This window comes from Psammomys obesus, unplaced genomic scaffold (genome assembly GCF_907164565.1).
Source record: "Psammomys obesus unplaced genomic scaffold, mPsaObe1.curated_primary_1811, whole genome shotgun sequence".
In the NCBI taxonomy this organism is placed as follows: domain Eukaryota; kingdom Metazoa; phylum Chordata; class Mammalia; order Rodentia; family Muridae; genus Psammomys; species Psammomys obesus.
In genome coordinates this window covers 5686606-5695552 of record NW_026586589.1, presented here as the reverse complement: position 1 = coordinate 5695552, position 8947 = coordinate 5686606, and the positions used below count along the sequence as shown (strand labels likewise).

Genomic DNA, 8947 nt, shown 5'->3' with positions numbered 1-8947 from the left:
ATAAGCTCTCCTACAGAACCCTTGGCTCCTTAGCCCCTGGGCCTGTTTACGATGTTGCAGGTCCCCTCTTGTTGTGGACCATTTCTCCAATTCACAAATCTAATCCTAACTTCCTTTGGGGACTGGAGGATTAGGGAGGTAAGAGTCTGTGAGCCAAACTGTTAAAATAGGTGTCCTTATTACAAAGGCTCCAGAGAGGCCATTCTCTTTCCTATCACATGAGGATATAGCAAGGCCTTTTGCACATCCTGTAGAAACTATCCACAAGCCAGCTGGCACCTTGACCTTGCCAGCTCCAAAACTGTGAGAAAATTCCATCACCTAAGCCAGCCAGTAAGACATTTTGCTACAGTATCTCTAGCTGATACACCTACCTCTGCCCCACCATGGTGCCCAGTTGTCCTGGCTATGCTACAGGTTGAGGTGGGGGACAGTGTTAAGCAGCTTCTCACAAACGTTAAGTGAAAAGCAGTTTGTGATTTCCTTCTTCAGAGTTCTAGCCACATACCTGTTCCCTCCATGCCAAAGCCCAGACAAGGGGGAACAGAGCCTTCATGGACTGTCTCCTGCTGTCTCTTCTCCAGCTTGAACAACTTTCTTAGCCTCCAACTTTTCTTCTCTTCCATCCCACCTGGCATCCGACCCAGTGGGAGCAGTTCTGTACCTTGGACTCCAAAGCCAGTCCCTGAGCATACCCCGAGTCCCTATGGCAAGTACCCCCACCAGTTAACAGTAATCTATCCTGTCAGGAGGGTGCCATGTAATTTATACCCCAGTCTGTTTGCCCACTCGCTTCCCTAGTTTTAGGATGGAGGCCTCACTTCCTAGAACTGACACCCCAGCTTTTTTTTTAACCATCACAGGGCCAACCTCCCTCCACAAAGCACCAGCACAGGCACCTTCCCAAAATCCTGACCTTGACGCTCCAGCAATCTGTCAACTCCATCAAGTCCCAAATGCAAAGGCTACCAGCCTCAGCTGCACACTTCCAATGCCTTGCACTGTGAGTCACATCGGAGCATTAGGAACAGGAAAGGGATAAGGAACGACAGGAGCTGGCCTTTATTTTAGCCCTCTTCCACACCCAGCCCTGTGAGCTCATGTGTAGACACAGATTTAAAAGGGAGGTTGAATTAATCTGTATTTTAAGGTTTATTGCGGTGGTTGGGGAGGTACCAGAAAGTTGGCAATAAATTCAACAGAAAAGCTCTTAGTCACCAGTCATTCCAGCAACTAGCAGACGGACACAGGAATAGAACATAGCCCTCTGAGGCGCTGGTATCAAGGCTTTGTATGCTGGTGTCTCCCATGCCTGAGCCAACTACTAAGCATAGTAAAAAGCTGTTTCATGATGATGAGTGTGTCTCCAGTTTCACCTCGAGTTTGGTCTTGTCCACAAACACCTAGAGAATAAGAAGAGAACAACACTTTGGATCTCCACCTATATAATCAATCACATAGCCTCTGGCACTGTTCGCTAATTGTACGCTGACAGCAGGTCAGAGCTAGACAGGCTCAGAGGGGACCAGACTCCCTGTTGCTTAAGCCTACCCATCTCCCAACACTGCACAGAGCAGACACATCAGCTCTCTACCACAGGCTCTGGAGGCCTCTCTTCTACAGCCATGGAAGGCAGGAAAGGCCGTTCCACAGGATGTGACTGGGGCTCATGGGATACTTGCAAAACTGGGCCAGAATAAAACCCCTCGAAGCAGAGCCCTGCTTCTACCTCCCTTCCACAAGCCTCGAGGACACTGCCCAGCACTGGTAGAGGGCACTCCGTGAGTCTGGTGTCAGAAGACAAAGGAGACCAAGAGGCTATAAGAAAGATTTGTTCGAAAGCACCAGGGTTTGGCAAGGACAAGAATGAATCCTCCAAACACGGGGAAAGGCTTTCGGCTTCCTCTCCCTGCACTATCAATGACCAGGGCACAGGCAGCCCACAATCACTTTCGAATACAGGGGCAGAGGGAAACCACAATGGGCGGCTTAGGAAAGGCCAAGCTGGTCTAAGTGACCAGGAAATAGTGACCACATTTATAGTGTCTATGGGAAGCGGCCTCCCAAAATGCAGCACTGCTAGGAATCTCCTGGAGAGCTGCTCAATACTGCTGAGTCCAGGCATGATCTCACTCTTACGCATGCCGGGGGGGGGGGGGGGGGGGGGGCTTCAGGAAGTGCAATTTAAGAACCACCACTCCAATGGTGGTTGCATTTCTTGCACTTCTTAAAGTACAAGAAAGGACAAGGTTGGGGGGTAATTCTGAGGACTCACTAGTAAGGAAGTCTGGCATGGGACTGCCCCTAACAAGTGCCCAATACAGTTCAGAGAAGGCTGTCACCCCAACTTGTCACCCTTCTCAACCCAACAAGCACTGCAGACCTAAGTGAATCCAAGGGGCACCCGCTTCCCAAGGCCTCCCGTGACCCCAGAGCAACTCTGTAAGCACCATTTCATACCATAAGGATGTACAGCAGTGAGGTGGCCAGGGCTGGGGAGGCATGTCCCTGCTGGCCTAGCGGGGAAGAAGCCTCTGCCTCTCCTTATGCCTGTGGCCTTTGCTGGACCACTGGAGACATACCTCCAAGGACCTTGTTCTAGCCTCTTGCTGAGCGCAGAGATCAGCTGACATTCCTGCGGAGGCAAGCCACATTCAGCACCTCATACACAGTCAAACAAAATGTTCACCAGGAACCAAGACACAACCATGATGAGCGGCCTACAAAACTGCAACAGCTTCTTCCTGGAGCCTGAGTGTCTTCGTGTTGGGGACCCAACTCAGCACACACCAGCGCTCCACCACTGAAATGTTAACCCCAGACCTCCACTTCCATTCTTTTCCTCTGCACCCATCCTTCACAGGTGAAGGCCACCTGTGAAGTCTTGGCTACCATCTCAGGGGAATGGGTGTCCTTCTTCCCTTATACTGAATACATTGTAACTTCTGATAAAGAAATTGGTTTTCCTGGTTTCAGTTTGGCAAAGAAGCAGTTTGGATAGGTGTGTAGGTTTCAATGAGACCGACCCCCATAGGCTCATACATTTGAATACTCAGTACCTAGTTGGTAGACTGTTTGAGACCAATTAGGAGGTATGGCCTTGATAAAGGAGGTCTCATGGGTTGGGGTGGGAGAGCATCGAGGTTTCAAAGGCCCATGCCTCTCCCAGTTAGCTCTCTGCCTGGTGGTTCTATCTCAAGATGGGAGCTCTCAGCTACTGCTCTAACATGGCCCTGCCTGAACCACACAGGTCATGAACAGACTCACCCTCTGAAACTCTAAGATCCCAATAAACTCTTCCTGGGCCCCAGGTACACACATGGTATACACACATATATGCATTCACAGATTCACCCACAATAAAAAAATGCCAGATTGTATTTTGGTCTGCAAACCGCATTTTTAAAAAAGCTCCAAGGGGCTAGACAATTGGCAGAACAGCAAATGACTAAGAGCGGTGGCTTCCAAGTGATGCCAATACACACTTCACCACAAGAGACTCCGCGGGCTAGGAAGTGAGCTGCACATTCAGTCTCAGGGAGCGCCTTCCCTCAGTACAAACCTAAGGCCTCTATCACACCCTATCCCATCTCCGCCAAACCCACAGCTCTGCTACTCCAGTTCCATGTTTCCCTCCCGTTATCTCCCCTCTGCCCCTATTTGAGAACTTCTGGAACCTGTCTAGGCACAATGGCTTCAGAAGCAGCTCTTTAGAAATCTGTGCCTGCCTATCACCTCACAACAGGCAAGCAAACACCCCAAGTTTCTGGAAACAGGACACCAAGCAGCAAGGACCCACCGCACTGACTTGGGTAGCTTCCAGAAAGCACTCCACTTCTATAAGCCTGCAAAGGAAGACGTGAGTGTAGGAAAGCTCCAGGCTTTGGAGGGGTCAGGACAGATGCCCCAAACTCAAACATGTGTTCCAGCATCCTTTTCCTGCACTACCAATGACCGGGGCACAGGCAGCCAAGATCACTTTCGAATGCAGGGGAGAAAGAGAGAAAGAGAGAAAGAAAGACAGACAGACAGACAAAAGGGAACCTAGAAAATAGGAGACAGGTGCCAGGGCCAGATGCAAGCCACAGAGAACACATGGATCCTGTAGCTAACATCAATTGACAGAACCCTACCAATCTGTCAATCTGTCAGGAGAGAGTCCATCTATGAGCTCACGGCCATAAAAATCTTTATCATAGCTTTAGGTTTTCCACGCCAGGAAATGGAGGTTCAAAATAGTTAAGAAAGCCTCTAGTGGAATCTGGGACTCGCTGGCTATTGGCTGTTAGCTGGGTGGGGGCTCGAGGCTGAGCCCCAGCTTTCTTGCGGTGGGGCTGGGCTGCTAGTCACACCGGGCAGTCAGTGTTTGCGTGACCAGCACCAGAACATCACAGCTAAGACATGGGTTCCCCGGGCAGAAGAAAGGCACAGGTGTGCGTGCATTTCTGCCACCAGGAAAGGGATGCTTCAAAGCCAAGGGAGGGTGCCTCGGGAAGCCAGTACAGATGCTCCACATGACCCTTAACCCTTTCTCCTACTGCCCAGCTCTACACTGCTAACAAATCACTGCTACCTAGCACAATGATGAAGAAAAAGGTCAGAGGCCAGTGGCATATACAGGTGTCTCCAATGCCTACATCCATCCCCTTCTCCTTCCAACTCACAAACACTGGAAAAGCCCCATGTTCTCTCCTAGCAGGGATCTGGAGGTGTCATGTATGATCCAAGGGAATTGGGGTCTGAATGGGAGGATCCACACACCACCCCCTTTCTCACTGCACTGCCACCAAAGCAGCAGGGAAACTATGCAACTCCAGGTGCTCAGGGGCTGAAGCTTCAGACAAGACACAGTCCGCTTTCAGCTCCCTCAAACACTGACACCTTGACTAGGCCTCTGAACACAGGGCCAAATCACTTACCTGCCATGACCACCTGAGCAGCCACAGTGGCCTTCATACGGAACAAGGGTCACATTCACCAGAAGAGATTGGCGGTCTCTGGAGACAGGGCCTGATCTGCTGTGCTGGCCGACTAAAAGCACGGCATGGCACCCTGCAGTGTACTGTCTCTGGTGGCACTGGGCATGGACCTGAAGAGTAGCACAGACACATCGATTATTCGGCATTGCTTGATCCTCGTTCCTGCCTGTTCCCACAGGCTGAAGAAAGAAAACCCTTCCCAAGTGGCTACCCAAGGCAATGATCAAGAGTTGGCCACAAGGGGAAGAATTCAAGGAGAGGAAACAGCAAATCTGCGCCCTCCTCGACCTCCCTGAGCAGGCTGTTGTCAGTCTACACTCGACAACACCATACAATGGGTGGCCGTCCCTTTGTCTTTCATTTGTTCCACACCGACTCTTGACTAACCGAACCCAGCAAGATGTGTGCTAAGAGTCAAGCACTATAACCCCTTTTCTACACTGTCACCTGAAGAGGTAACAGTGGGTGTGGAGGTGACGAAAGCTTCTGAAGGAAGCTGAACCACACCCCGCCCACGCACTGGAACAGGTCAGGCTCAAGTTCCATGCCACGCCACTGCCTCTCAAAAGGGCAGAATGACAGGCAGCAGGGACACAGCAGGCAGGAAGTGGTGTGGGAAAGCACCAGGGTTTGGCAAGGACAGCTGTGGATCCTCCAAACACGGGGAAAGGCTTTCGGCTTCCTCTCCCTGCACTATCAATGACCAGGGCACACACAGGCAGCCCACGATCACTTTCGAATACAGGGGCTAAGAGGAGAGGGCAAGTTGAGAGGTAAGGCTATGGCCAACAAGCTGGGTAATGGCTAAACTGGAAACAGATGGACAGACAACAGCCAGATTTTCAACAGAGAGCAAAGAAGCTGCTTCTGACTGAGCAATCAGTCACTTGCTTCTTAAGGAGAGTTCTCAGAAGACTGGCTGGGAGTGGTGACAATTCTGGCCACTGGCCCACTTAGGGCTGGGTCTAACTGCTGTGGTCTGTCTACTCACTTGCTATCACGTGTTACATAGAAGCTGGCGGTCACTACATAGTAGTGACTGAGCTCTGGATAGTGCATATGACCCCCAAACCCTTCCTCCATTCTGCCATCAACCCACCAAAGTAAGGGTGCAAGGGAACAACACAGGATAGGGATGGGGTTGGGACATAACAGGACATTAATCCCAAGTGGCTGCAGGCACACCTCAAGGAACCCAAGGAGGGCAAATGTGGATCAGATGGACTCAGCCTCACCTCACCTTCACACACTCCCAGCCATCATCGGACAAACTGCATCTCAGATCCCAGGGGACAATCCTCACTCCGGAGCAGCATGGTCTAGAGGTCTGGAAGGATGGAGACAGCTCTTATGGCCGCTGTGCACCCCAGCTGTTATTTCTGCAAACAATAAGCCCAGGTGAACCATCAGACTAGCATCTACTTACCTTGGAAGCACACAGAATACGAGACACAGAAGCTGCCAGGCAGCAAACCATGTGGCATGGACCCCAGCCCTTTTCTCTGTAATGTGTACGGGACTCTCACTACGTAACATGGACCTATACTGTCCCTTGGGTCATTCTGGCCACCACCAGGCTTCTCTCTACACAGTGGCTTTGCCAGGCCTTTCTCAAAAACGGTCTGAACTCCATACCACCCTTTTCCTGGTACCCACCGGAAGGCCATTTAGAAAACACCGGAGCTTCAAGTTGCTCCGAAATAGCAGCCCTTACCCAGGCATCCTCTCCCTGGGTAGTGGGCGCCCCCCAGGGAGATGAAGGGAGTAGGAGGATCCAGCTGTCGCAGAAGCTGTAATCTGTCGACCCAGAGAGCTTCCATCGGCCTCCAGGAGGGCTGCGCAGTCTACAACCTGGCAGGAAAGTACAAGGGAAGAAGCTGCAGTGAGGACAGGACGGGGCATCGGGACTCAGATGTTGCGCCCAGCGTCCTCAACTCTGGTCGAGTTCGCCTTGGAAGGAAGCTAAACAACAACCAACTTTTTTGCAGGCGACAGACGTGGCTTTGGGGCTTCAGATACCATAACTCGGGGGGAGAGCTGAGACAGGAGAAGCACAGTGCTCGGAGCCCTCCTCCAGACCCAGGCCCGCTGCCCACAGTTTCCCCGATGGAGGGATCGGAGCTGCCCAGGCGGCCCGCCGCACTCACCTTGGTGCCCTGCATTGGGCAGCCGAGCAGACAGCCTGGGAACACGGGGGATGTCTGTAGATTACGGTGGATGGCATTGAGCACACGTTGACCACAGCCACGCGACAGGAAACTCAGCTCTTGAGGCTGAGCGCCGGCGGAAATACAGATGATAAAGTATGCAGAAGCCTAGAGCAGCATGTCCGACCGGCGAGACCTCCAGCGCCGCCTGACGGAGGGAAGACCAATAACGGCTTGGACGTGTTAAACTTCATCAGTGGCAGATTTTGGGAGGAAATCTTCCTTCCTTTGCTTCATTTTTCTTTTTGTTCTGAAGCAGATCTGTCTTATTCACTACTAACTCCACCTGGCCCAGAGGTTCCACAAAGGAACAAATGATGTGTTCACTCACGTTTCCTTAAACACCACCTCACGGAGGTGTCAGTAATAGCTCGGAAGCTGGAATGTGAAGGTGAGAAAATGAGCCCAGAGAAGCAGACGAAGAAGGCCTGCGTTGTTGAACGTAAAAAAAATCTCAAGGAATTGGCAGATGGAGCGATTCCCTTAACCAGAGAAGGCCTAAGCCAAGTGACAGAGATGACAGATGGATATCTGGGAAAGGGGCTCACGTCCCCAGATCCTCACACTCGCAAACGCTGCCTGGATCCTGGGTTAAATGTAGGGCTTTTGGCCCTGTGTATAGCAACCCTGCCCTTGCTTGGGTCTGTCCGAGGAAGGAACTCCACTGGAGGAATTCAGCGGCTCACTAAGTCAGGAGAAATTGAAAGTCCAGATTTGTCCTGTGCAACCCTGAGGGTGAGGGAAATGGGGGTGAGTAGAGCTCGTATTCCACACTTAGGCGATGCCCATAGAGCTCTGAAATTGACCGCTGTGGGTCTCTGTGAGGGGAGAAACTGTGGGGCGTTGTTGCTGGGTTATGCTGAGGGAGGCACCCCTACAGACATACCTCTGCCCCCCAGTACTGGGTTAAGGGATGAGCCACCATGCCCAGCGCTAATTTTACATTTTCTAAGAGGGACTCTTAAAAGACAAAGGATAGTCTGAGCTGGGGAGATGGCTTAGTGACAAACTGTACTTGCAGAGGACCTGGGTTCAATTCCCAGTTATCAATATGGAGCTCCTAATCTCTGTGTCTGTAACTCCAGTTCCAGGGGATCTGATGCCCTATTCTGGCGTGGTGAACACTGTGTGTGTGTACACATATGGTATAGACAGGCAGAACCCTCATACAGATAACATTTTTTGAAATCTTTTTTAAGGCAAAAGGTAGAATTAATTCTGATGATGTATTTTATGAATTCAATACTGTAACCCAAATATTATGTCAGCATTATAATGGCTAATATTGCCAACTTGACAGGCTCCAGAATCACCTAGGAGACAAGCCCCTAGGCACACCTGTAGGGAATGCCTAGATTAGGTTAGCTCTGGCCATGCCTGTAAAAGAATTATCTAGATTACGTTAAGTGAGCTGAGAAAGCCCATCTTAACTGGGTGCAAACAGCCCCACTCTGTGGTCTGGGCTCCTGAACTGAACACACAGGAAAGAGCTGACTGAGCAGTAGCAATCACTGCTGTGTCCTAGTTCAGAATGCTTTGTGAGCAGGCACCTCAGCCTCGTGCCTCCAGAACTCCCCTTTTGGGATGGACCCAACCCTCAAACTGTGAGCCAGAACAACCTCCTCCCCTCTTCGCTGGCTTTTGTCAGGATATTTTAGAGAGCATGAGGAAAGCAAGTTATACAGCATATCATCATGTTATCTTTTCCTTCCTCCTTCCTTCCTTCCTTCCTTCCTTCCTTCCTTCCTTCCTTCCTTCCTT

General features: G+C 51.0%; 1 long non-coding RNA gene and 3 other non-coding genes across 5 annotated transcripts; all 4 read right to left on the bottom strand.

Annotated features, from left to right (window-relative positions):
* Window positions 1-1139: 1139 nt before the first annotated feature.
* LOC129672806 (uncharacterized) lies at window positions 1140-7227 on the bottom strand. Of its 2 annotated transcripts, XR_008719559.1 has the most exons (6): window positions 7127-7227; window positions 6694-6830; window positions 6220-6358; window positions 4920-5089; window positions 2461-2635; window positions 1140-1403 (listed from the first exon to the last, which is right to left on the bottom strand). It is a non-coding gene; the product is annotated as an uncharacterized LOC129672806 (long non-coding RNA). The 2 variants fall into 2 exon arrangements; XR_008719558.1 differs by having other exon boundaries at window positions 2461-5089.
* On the bottom strand, window positions 1833-1964 carry LOC129672827 (small nucleolar RNA SNORA71). Its single transcript, XR_008719573.1, has one exon. It is a non-coding gene; the product is annotated as a small nucleolar RNA SNORA71 (small nucleolar RNA).
* On the bottom strand, window positions 3865-3993 carry LOC129672814 (small nucleolar RNA SNORA71). The gene has a single exon (XR_008719563.1). It is a non-coding gene; the product is annotated as a small nucleolar RNA SNORA71 (small nucleolar RNA).
* LOC129672813 (small nucleolar RNA SNORA71) lies at window positions 5591-5726 on the bottom strand. The gene has a single exon (XR_008719562.1). It is a non-coding gene; the product is annotated as a small nucleolar RNA SNORA71 (small nucleolar RNA).
* Window positions 7228-8947: the final 1720 nt, after the last annotated feature.